Source organism: Cricetulus griseus, chromosome 2 (assembly GCF_003668045.3).
Source record: "Cricetulus griseus strain 17A/GY chromosome 2, alternate assembly CriGri-PICRH-1.0, whole genome shotgun sequence".
In the NCBI taxonomy this organism is placed as follows: Eukaryota; Metazoa; Chordata; class Mammalia; order Rodentia; family Cricetidae; genus Cricetulus; species Cricetulus griseus.
In genome coordinates, this window is record NC_048595.1 from 364466330 (window position 1) to 364478011 (window position 11682).

Here is an 11682-nt window from a genome sequence, read left to right on the forward strand (position 1 = left end):
TGTCACAAGATTTCCAACAAGAGAAGATACAGTGTGCCTGCTCCCTGCTGCCAGGGTCTCTAGCTTTCAGATGAACGTCACACTGTTTGGACTGTGTCCTCTGCATCTTCCCACTTCTAGATTTCTGTGATGGAACACCACCTGGGCCAAATTAAAAATCTGGTGACAATGCAAGCCAGTTGGTTGTAGGCAAGGAAAGAATGGGTTTTTAAAAATAAAAGTACTTCGTACTATTCTGGTTGGAATTTCTTCCTCTTTCACACTTAAGTTTCCATAGAGAAGTCTCTTGTGATTTTTGGTAGAGTGCCCCCCCCATTCTCTAACCTATAGGACTTGCTAGTTGAGTGACAGCATCAACTTAGAGAAATGTGAAATTTTTGCCAAGGAGGACAGGTGGCTACAGGTGACTGCATAGCAGGAAAGAAGCCATCATGCAATGGGAGTTTTTACACTGGCCATGTGAGCACCACTTCAAACCCAATCCAGTGAGTCCTGCAAGAGAGAAACAGAGCTCAAAGACAAAGTCCAGTCCCCTCTTGAGGTGGCACCATGAATAGGAAAGAATTTTGTGCAGAATAAAAGAAGCAGGACCTTGGTCACTTAATTGCATTGGTTACAAATTAATAAAGGAAATTTTTTTTAAAAAAAATTGATTCTTTAGTTTTTTTGAGGCAAACAAAAGTATGTGGAAATGAGTTTACAGGATTAAGTCGACCTACAAGAGTCGGGCTAACTTTGTTCATCTTAATGCAACCTGGCCTTGCCATTATTCTTATATTTGATCACATTCCAAAGAGATGTGTGTTTTGAGGAATAAATCAAATTTAGAACTAGCAGTATTAACCTTCTCCACCTGATCCTGTTAGTGATTTTATAGCTATATTTTAGATAAAGTGAAAATTTATTGGTTGTTTTATTGTCTGGTACATTTGATTTGTTTGGTCCTGCTCAAAACTGTCAGTAAATTCTCACCAGCTCATATATTTGACTTGCCCGAGGACAAGCTCAGAAGCATAAATCTTCCAAGGATTTAAAATCTAGTCCCAGTTTCCTTGGCAAAAAGAAATTTAGAATCAAATAGTTCATGCTGAAATGGGGAATAAAGAAGAAATGAAAAACCACCCCATGACACGGGAGGTAAGGGAATATGCATCCCAAGATGGAGGAGTGAAAACCTTCTAAAGAGGGCTTTAAAAGTTGGGAAGGCCCTGGAATAAGAGCCAGTGAAAATGTGTCGACCTTTAACTGGTGAGAAAGAAATTCAACCAGAGGGAGATATGAGAGGAAATACATTTAAGACTGGGCAAAGAGGACCAACACCTTAGAGGCTTAGAAAAACCCAGTGCAATGTTGGAGGGTGGTTGATACATGGGACGTTATGGTCATGGAAGGATGAAGGGCTCAGGGTGAGGTTGGGGTGAGATGTGGGCAGCCTGGACCACAATAGATAGTGCTAAACATTTTAGGCTTGGATGTCTCTACAAAGCATCAATGTAAGGGAACCACTGGCATACATCACAAGAGCTGGAGTCGCTGTGGCCTGTGCTGAAAAGACATGGAAAGGAAGGGAAAGGCAGAAGACAGTAACAAGACTTGATGGTGGAAAACAAGAAGGCAGGGGCGTCCAAAGGAACACACTTTTAATGGGGAAAGACCCAGGAGGTGTTAGCAGCAGAGTGGCCTTTGTAAAGGTCCCGACTCAACAGTGACATGTAAGGCTGAAGTCAGCAGAATTGCTGCAAGTCCCCTGGATGGAGGTCAGCTGGAAGGTCACCAACGGTCACCTGTGCAGCATTAGCTGCTCCTGGAGAAGGATTATGCAAAGAAAAGACCTAGAAAGGTTCTGCCTTAAAAACAGAGCAGAAGGTGGAAGGAACAACAGAAAGGAGTTACAGGGAAGATCCAGAATCTAGAAGCCTGATAAAGAGAAAGCAACGGTAACCACGGGGAAAGGTTGAAGTCTCATTGACCTGAGGAGGCAGGGGTGAGCTTGCAGGCTAGAGAAGGAAGTTGTGCAGCAAGTTGAGGCTGAGAGGAAAGCAAGATAAGGCAGCATTCCCAAGAAGATGGAGGGAAAGTGTTGACAATAAGGAGACTGGAGAGCTGAGGTGGGTCCTGGAGCTGGGAGCCCCAGGACAGGACTTCCCACTTCCCTCTGCCATTTAATGTTTCCATCTGGAGATGCAGGTGAGAGCAGCAAACACTGGCAGGGTAACTTCCCTGCAGTCAACATTCCACCTATAAATGCCCAAGGCTCAAAGATTACACAACTTCCCACCTTTCAGAAGCCAGGCCCAAATGGAGCAAGAAGAGGAAGGAAAGTAAGAGAAAAGGAAGGAAAGGGGAAGGGAGAGAGAGAGAGAGAGAGAGAGAGAGAGAGAGAGAGAGAGAGAGAGAGAGAGAGAGAATATGGAAGCCTTGGAAGAATACCGCACTAGAAGATGCCGAGTGCAGAGGTAAGATGCAGGAAGGAAATAACTCAGTGTAAGAGGGGAAGTCCCGGAGGAAAAGCATTTGTTCAGGTTTGTGTCATTTCAGGCTGGTTCATCCACACTTCGTGTCTAAGCCCTGCTTTAGTGATATTTACTCAATGTCTACAAAGAGTACAGAGAATTGTGAAATATATAAGTAAATAGATCGTTATAAAGAAACTCTGTTACTAGACTAAAACGATTTCTTGTGCTTTCACCGGTACTTTAATTGTCTTATGATATTTAGGCCAGAAACCTACAGCCACTAAATAAATGCTCATTGGATGAGTAGGCAGCTCGATAAACATCCAGGATAGGATGGATCAGTCCCTGAGGAACATGCCCCAAAGAGGAAAATGCCTCTTATAACGGCTCATATCAAAAAGAAGTCTATCTTTGATAAAAGGGGGAGAGGCACCAGGCTTGAGGTACGCTACAGACACAGGGCAGGTTCCTCTATGTGCAAGTTCATAGCTGCACGGAGAGCTGCCATCTCAAACACAGGTGGACGCTAGGGCCCTGGGCTCAGAGCACATCATGTGTGATCAGCAGCTCCAGCCAAGAGCCCTGGTAAGTATGCCTTCTCTTGCTGGATGCTAAAGGTTCTCATCTTCCTTTCCTGGCTTGCAGCCTCTGCTGTGGGTAATAAGAAGTGACAGTCCTTCCAGTTTAAATATAATGGTTAGAACTCACACAACCTGTGGTTCCTCCTGACCCTGAAAAGGGAGGCTGATGTGACAAACAGCCAAGGTGGGAGACGTAACTGACTCAGGGTGGTGGAACTCTGAGGCACATGAGTTCTAGTGACACCGAATGGACACCCTAATCAAAGTGTGAAGTTAAGGAGCTACCAAGCCACCTGCAGAAAGCAAAATGCAGTCTGAGGACACTGGGAGCCCTGTGGTGGAGCAGAGACACACCCAGCAAGGCTGCCATTGTCTGTCTGGAGAGGCTGAATGAAGCATGTTTGAAGCTCAGGAAACTGGGCTCAGGGAACTCAACCAAGGGAATGCTGGCTTCCTGAAAATGATGCAAAAGTCTAGAGGGTGCTTTTCTGATGAAGCTTCTGAGGTGATGGGACGACTATACCTTGGCAGAATGCTCAAGAGCCTATTGTGAACTGTGGATGCTTGAAATGCTGCTAATGCAACTGAGAAACTGATCTGGATTTCAGTCCATTTTAGTCACTTGAGCTGCAAATCACTGCATGTGGCTAAGGGCTCCAGTGCTGGAACACAAGGGTCCACAAACTACAAATCCCGGGCTCCGAACCCCACCCAGACTCCAGAGCAACACCAACTGCCTTACATTCAGACAAGAGAACATTTTCTCCTAGGAACACTGCAAGGGTGAGAGACACGGGTGTGGGTTCTCAGATGAGACAGTGAAGTCCCTTGGAGCATAGCAGCACAGTCCTCCATTGAGAGAACTACGGATTTCCATGGAATCTGCAGCAACCTTTCACCACCAGGCCCCGGGAGAAAGCCTCTGGTACTTCATAACAATATCAAATGGGAGGGTGGTTAAGAAAGAAAGAAATACAACAACAGGAACTCAGAAGCTAACTAAACAAAAGAAATCTGTGACTTAAAGCCACAAATTGATGCTCAAATAGAAAAAGGAGAATGCTGAGTCCAGAAGACAAGTGCTAGCAGAGACAAGACAGCAGGAATCCCAAAGGTTGGGAGAAATTACAAGCTGAGGGCAGAATGAAGACATGGAGGATAGGTATCCCTCCCAATGAGCATTGTGCTTTCCATTGCAAGGCCTTGCTTTGTAGAGGGAAGTCAATCCACGAGATCAAGAAAACTATAACCAGCCAGGTTCCCTGGAAGTTCCCAAGAATCGCACGGACGGACAGCCAGGCCTGCGAAGTACTGCATAACTGCTCGGTGTGGCAGGCAGACCACAAAAGTCAAGGCTGACTCTAAGGTGAGACCTATAGCTGGCTCAGGAGTTTCACTAGGGTGTGCAGCATGTTAGTTCAGGAGCCAGGCACTGCAGTGTCCACCAAGGCAGCCCTGAGGGTGATGGAAGGCAGTGGACCCCAGGGGGATGTGCTCCACACAGTGCCTCAGGAAGCAGATGTTTGACTAGAAAAGCTGTCTAGTTCACAGCATTGAGCAAACATTGGTTTAGAACAAGCAGATAAAGAGTGATCATTGTCATTTCCAGGACAAGTGTTCATTAGCCTGTGTCAAACAGGAGCGATAGCCTTTCATGTCTATGAACCTGTTTTTAAAAATTCTCAGGGGCTCATTTGAGCAGATCCAGAGGACTTCATAGCTTGGTTCAGAAGTCTATTGGCACATCAATGGGAAGAAGTGAGAGGGGAGGGAAGCTCACCCTGAACATGCATCTGCATGCCGGCTCAATAACCACAGATAGCCCTTTAGCCCTTTACCCATCCTTTAAATCAATAGACTGCTTTCCATTGATTTTCCCTAGGGTTTGCTTTTATCAAAATGTGTCAAGTTGAGTGAAGCACATTTTAAAACTTTGGAAACATGACATCACCTGCATTAAGAACTCACTGGCTAATCAGTAGAGCCAAAAGTTGACAAGAGCCACCAAAGATTTCATTCAAATGTCAGGTGTAATGGTTGTGAGTGCCATGATCTCAGTTGGGTGAACCACCTACCCTGTCTGAGCTTTGGCCTCATCATTGGCTATATAAAATATTGTGCTCTAAACAAAAAGAAAATCATAAACACGAAGATACTGGTTGTTGAGGAAAGGCTAATCTTGGAAAATTGTGTCTTTTGACAGAATGTGTCTGTAAATATTAGTCAAGAATGAATTACCTAAAGATAAATATATATGAGTTTCTTGTTTAATCTGTCGTGTTCCATTTACCACAGCATGGTTAGTACCACTCTGAAAAGCCATATAGTAGGTCTGAGAGAACCCAGGGGCCTTTGTTTCCAACACTCTGATGGCACCAAACTGCTGTAGCAGAGATGGTGTTTACCATGTACACAAGGCCAAACCCAGGGATGGCGGTGTTATCAAGAGTCTTGGGCACTTCTCAGTAAAGAAAAACAGAAAAAAAAAATAGATGCTGCCTTAACTGACGGTCATTGCCAAGTAACTGTTTGCTGAAGGACAGATGGGAGGACGGTATCAGATTAAAGAGACAAGGGATAAACAGCTCTTCAAATACAGAAACTTTACTCAGCAAGAAGAAGCACGGTCATGACCTCTGACACACAGCTGTGGTGAGCACAGAGAGGGATATGAAGGGTAGACTTGTGAAGGAGTTTTATCCTCCAAAGAGGAATTCAAGCAAGCTGCTAAAAGACCAAGGTGGGTGTGCGTGTTAGCAGAAGCTGGCCTCGGCTTGTTAGTAAATGTGCTGTTGCTGGGCAGCTGTTCCCTCAGGAGACTCTTCTGATTTGCCACAGTCTTGATGACCTCCCAGATGTCCTCCCAATGTTGTATCCAAACTCTGAACCCAGAAAAATCACCAAGAGACCCCGATCTGATGCAAAAGCAAATAGTATTTAATTAATTAGTTAACTGTATTAACTCGCGTCCTCTGTCTGTCTGACACAGCTGATGGAGCAAGAAGGACCCGGAGGGAATTTATTGGGGTAGAGTAAAGAGAGTGTCTGGGGTCTGGAATAGTCTCAGAATTGGTACACTTCCAGGCTTGGGCAACCTGTCCTGTGTTGATTGGCCAGCTGCAGCTGCAGGTAGTTTGCTAGGGCCTATAGGCCCTCCCAGGGTGGTTGCTATGTTACACTCCACTGTTACTACTGTAAAGCACATCCAGAGCCCACCAGCTAGCTTCTGATTGGTTCCTTGCCACATGGAGGGTATCTGGCTTCCTAGTGACTATAGCATCAGGCAAGGTCGGGGGCTCAGCACATATTGCTGAGTCAGGGGCCTTTGTCTTGCCAGGTCTTTTCTGCAGCCTGTCATGGCTGCCAAAGCAGGGGGCTGAGTGAGGGTCTGGTCCCTTCACTAGGAGTGTGCCTACTATGAGGCAAGTAAATTGTGAGGTGTGGTGAGGGCTTGAAAAGTCCTTGATACGCTTTGTCTCAAACAAGCAGAGCACAGATTCCCCTGGCCCAGGGTTTGTTTGGCCCAATTAGTCTGGTTCTGATGAGCAATTTCATTGTGGTATCAGCAGGCTCATGGATGACTTGACAAACTAACAACAATATAATATGATGCCCTTGTGAATGTCAGCCCCTTCTGTAAGTACAAGCAACTCTGACTCATAGGTGATGGGGGAAAACTAAAGTCATAAGGAGTTATGTGCCAAGAGCCATGGCTCAGCCTCCAGGCCAACTCTGCCTCTGCACTGTCATCCCACCCCTCCCCTACCACCCTCAGGCTTGCCTCAGGCTCCCAGCCAGGTCCCTGCTCCATGAAATATTTCACACAAATGAGAACAAGGATGAATTTTAAACACCCAAATGGAACTATTCACCAGCCAGCCATCTCTAAAATTATCTCCTACTTCCATAGTTTAAAACTGCAACAGTTAGGTCAAACAAAGATGAACATTAACCTGTTATCAGAACATATGGGTCTCACAAAATGGCCAGAGTTGAAATAGCACACACTACCAACCAGTGAGGAAGGCTACTGTAGAATCCCACCACAGTGGCTAGCACATGGAGATTCTGAAAGTAAATCAAAATATCATCAGTGTATCAAAGTCTAGAGCACTCTAGGAGATGGCTAATACCATCAGTGAAGCAGGGTCTAGAGTACTCTAGGAGACAAACCTCTGGGAACTGGGAACATCTGGGAGGGACTTTCTAGACTGTTCTGAGATGGGAAGATCCACCCTAAATCAGACTGAACCATTCCATGGACTTGGGTCCTGAGCTGAAGAAAAAGAACAGTCAGAGTCCCAGCATGCCTCTGTCTCTGATTGCTAGTGAAAATGCAATGTCAGCAGCTGTATCAAGCTCCCAGTGCTGTAACTTCCCAATGTGAGGCACTACAGCTTTGAATTGTGAGCCAAAATAAATCTGTCCTTCCCTGAGCTGTTCTGGTCAGATATTTTCTCAACAGCAGGAAAGTCATTAACATCGAGGTGAGCCACCTGTCCACAGAGCGACTTGATCACCTTGTCAATGTTAGCATCTACTTTGCAGGGTTGCTGGTGAAGCCAGGTGAGTGGAGGTGTTGCATGAGAGTTGGACTCTAATCTGCAGATATAGAGTCCATCTCTGCCTTTGCCCTCCTTTGGGTCTGAGTCGAAGAGCATCATCAAGCTCCCATTTCCTCTGGAGGGAAATGATAGTGATTCCTGAAATCACGGGTGGCCGTGCCATCAAGCATCCAAGGGCTTCCTGTGAAAATATGGAGCAGTTCCATTTGTACTGGCTGTAAAGAACACAGGCTGCAAGGATTCTGAGAAAAATGGCCCCAAGATGCAATGAACTTTTGCTCTGCTCCAATCAAAGCAGATTTTGCAAAGAATGGGGAGGACAAAGCTGATGGTAAATGAATGGTTGGCATTTTGAGCAAGATTCAACATGATGCCCACCCATGCAGCCTTTAATTACTTAAGGTATTTCTTTAATGGTTTCGTTCACATCACAAGGCTGAGTTCATTCATCTAACAATGTAAAGCAAGCAGAAGGCTACATGAGTCAAGAAAGATGAAACAACATTAACTGTTTTCTGGTTCCAACTCTATCTTTTCTTTATTGTGGTGATACATACATAAAATGCAGCTGACTGTGAGAGTGTAAACCCTTAAGTGAGGGTCCACTCCACGGCTTCAGAGTGGCCATCCTCACTGTACAGAAGCTCATGAAGCTGTGGAGAGTTCAGGGCTGGTGAGTGTATGTTTGAATATCTACCCTAATCTAGTGCAGTATTTGTATTTGTGAGTTCATTACAATAAAGCAATGATATTTTTTAAAAATTAAAGCATATTTTCAAAATTCTACACTGCAGCTTAAAAAAAAAAAAGATAATCTAAGGCTGAAGGTATTGCTTTGCCCAAAGCTAAACATCAAGCAACCCTGCTTGTCCAGTGCAAACACCAGATTGTTAACACAATAAGATAAGGTGGGTGTGGTAGGAGTGTTTATAACCCAAGCTTTGTGGAAGCTAAGGCAGGAGGACTGACATGAGTTCAAAGCCAGCCTGGGCAATATCTTGAGTACTGGGCTAGCCAGGGCTACTTAACATGATGTTAAACCAAAGATAGCAATCAATTAATTAAATTAAAATGATAAAAGTTTATCTTTTTAAGCTTGCAAACAAAATAATCATTTTTCCATGTATCATATAATATTCAATATTTGAAACTATCTAGGTTTGTGAAAATGACTTTTTCTGTTTCACTAACAAGAGAGTGATAAGAACTATAACATAGCCTCAGAGGGTTTACAGTTCCACAAGAACAAATGTTCCCTTTGGAGGCATCTGTCCCATGGCTTTGCCAGGGCACAGTAGTTTTCCCTCATTACATAACGGATATGGGGTGGCATCAGTGCCTGGGCTGGTTCTGAGGAACCAAATAAGTGACTTATGGCCTAAAACATCAGACCTAGATGCCCATCACCACTTCCTCCTACAAAGCCTGTCTCTCACTATTGTCCCTTAAGTGAGGACGGAGGCATACAGTTATCCAAGGCTGCACCGTGGTTTAGTCTAATCCCTAGTCCAGCCCCAGGCCCCAGGCCCCAGTGGCATGACCAGAATCATGTCTCAGGAGCTCTCCTTGAATCAGACTTCAACATTCTGGAGCATGCATAGCAACTCCACCACAGCAGACTCCCAAATTCTCTGACATTATAGTTTAATGTTTGGGACATGAGAGCTCTCAAGCTATCCACTAAGAAATAAGAAAGTAAATGTTCTTTCAAACTCCCTATGATTTGTTTTGTGGGAATCTCTGTCAGGGATTACATTCTTTGGAAGTGGCTGTGGGAAGACAGTGACGTGTGCTGACTAACTCTACGCCATGCCTGCCTTCATAAACCACATGTCCCATGGGGACAGCAATGGCAGGACTGGCACCACCACAGTGGTAGAAAAGCAAGGCCCTGGGTTGGAGTTGGAAAGACCCAAAGATTTGTTTATAACGGACCTCTCCCAGAACTACACCACACTTGTTCTATTTTATTTTTTCCAGTGTTGAAATGTCTACTCTCACACTGGAAAAAGACAAAAAGAAGCCCACAGCTGGTCTCATTCACTTTCACCCCACATCAGGATAGGTTCCTCAGAAACAACTTGTTAAAATGAGTATTTGCTAAAAAGGTAATAGGGGCAATTACAGTGCATGGAACAGTAAATTCAAAGTCTACACAATGAATGCCTGAGAAACCAACTGGGGGATGAGTCAAGGGAGCATGTGGACCACAGGTTTTGACTACAGGAAAGTAAGGAAAGGATTTTCAAGCTATGCAAAAGCAGTTGCCCACTTTTACATTTTATGATGGGCAGATGACACATCTCATCCACCATCAGCAAGACGGCATTCATCTTTGGCAAATATTAGGGCAATTACACAAATGAACGCCTAGTTCAAACTTCAAGTTGCTTTCGGGAGATGGGAGATCCTTTGAAGAACCCCCCACCCCTGACATCTCCTGAGCTTGTTAGTGGTTAACAACTCCACCCTCCAAGAATATAGCAAGAACCTCCAAGACTAACTTAGCAAGTGATGTGAAAAATCTTTGTAGAGGAAAGAAAAATCAGTAAAGGGAAAAATAAAAATAGCAAGTATGAAGCCTGGCAGTGGACAAACAATAGCTGTGAAGTTATTTATAGATGACTTCAGCTGATTAGAAAATCTCAATAGTTTGTTTTATAACACTGTAGAATGGGCTTGGAGATCTTCTGAAAAATACATCAACATAAATAATTAAGATGATGCTACAAGATTAATGAAGAGCATTTTTCCTTCTCCATATTAAAACTGAATGTGGAACTGTACTAAAGATAGCAGGGTGAGACCAGTAAATTATTAAAATTAAAATTTCATAAGTGGTTAAGTCCTGCTATTTGGGGATTTATTGTTTTCTGTGATTCCTGTAACAATCATGAATTTCTGTTCCAGACATTAGACACTTACTTTTTTCTGCTGCTTTCTTTTGTCTATATGCATCCTTCTATATTAAATAAACCCTTCACTGAGCCTGCCCCTACCTGAGCCTTCCCTCCCTCCCTTTCCCTGCACACTTAGAGCATTCATTCCTCCAGACCCCACCCCCTCATTTCTGTTCTCATTCCTATGGCTCTTCTCTGACCATCACTTGGCTACATTGCACTGACACGCAACAGGAAAGGTCACCAATGACCCTCATGTCACACCGGCCACCTGTCGCTCCTCCATCTTATCTCACTTGGTCTCTTGACAGAAGTTTCTATGGCTGACCCATCACCTTTCCTTCTCAATTCCTATAATTCCATAAATCCTTGCTTTATTGTTCAATGAGCTCTATATCTCATGACATAAGTTTCTCTTCTCTATACTGTCCTATCTGTGATCCAGTGAGTTCTAAGACAGCAAGCTAATCACACGTGTCCATTTAAAGATAAAGATATCATAACAAACCAGTATTTGGTGTATTATACATCTGGCACGTGTCTTATGGTGGCATTAAGGTGACGGGAAAACAGTTTACAGATGACCTGATCAGTACAGTGGATAGAAGACATCATTAAAACAAATGGAGTGTTTAGCAGGTAATTGCGCCATGGTGCACAATCAGGGTCTAAGTTGTCACTTCAGAAGCACATCTTGTTTCCAGTTAAAACATCTTCTTCTAAGGTGTTGATAGGATGGTTCAGCTTGCCATGGAAAGCATGAGGATCTGAGTTCTAAGACCCAACACTCATGTAAAAGTCTGGGTTCAGAGGTGTGGCCAGCAATCCTAGCACTGAAGCAGCAGAGACAGGAGGACACTTCCAGCTTACTAGACACACAGCATAGCAGAATCCGGTGATGTTTACCGGATTCAGGGAAGGAGACCTTGTCTCAAAATATAAGGTGGAAAGTAGTTGATAAATACACATAGAAAGAGACAGACATCCAGAGAGAGAGAGAGAGAGAGAGAGAGAGAGAGAGAGAGAGAGATGCAGAGACACACAAAGAAAGACATACAGACACTCAGAGACAGACAGACAGACAGACATACACACAGAGATACACAGAGAGACAGGATACATACATACACACAGAGGGAGAGAGACATACACACACACACACACACACACACACACACAG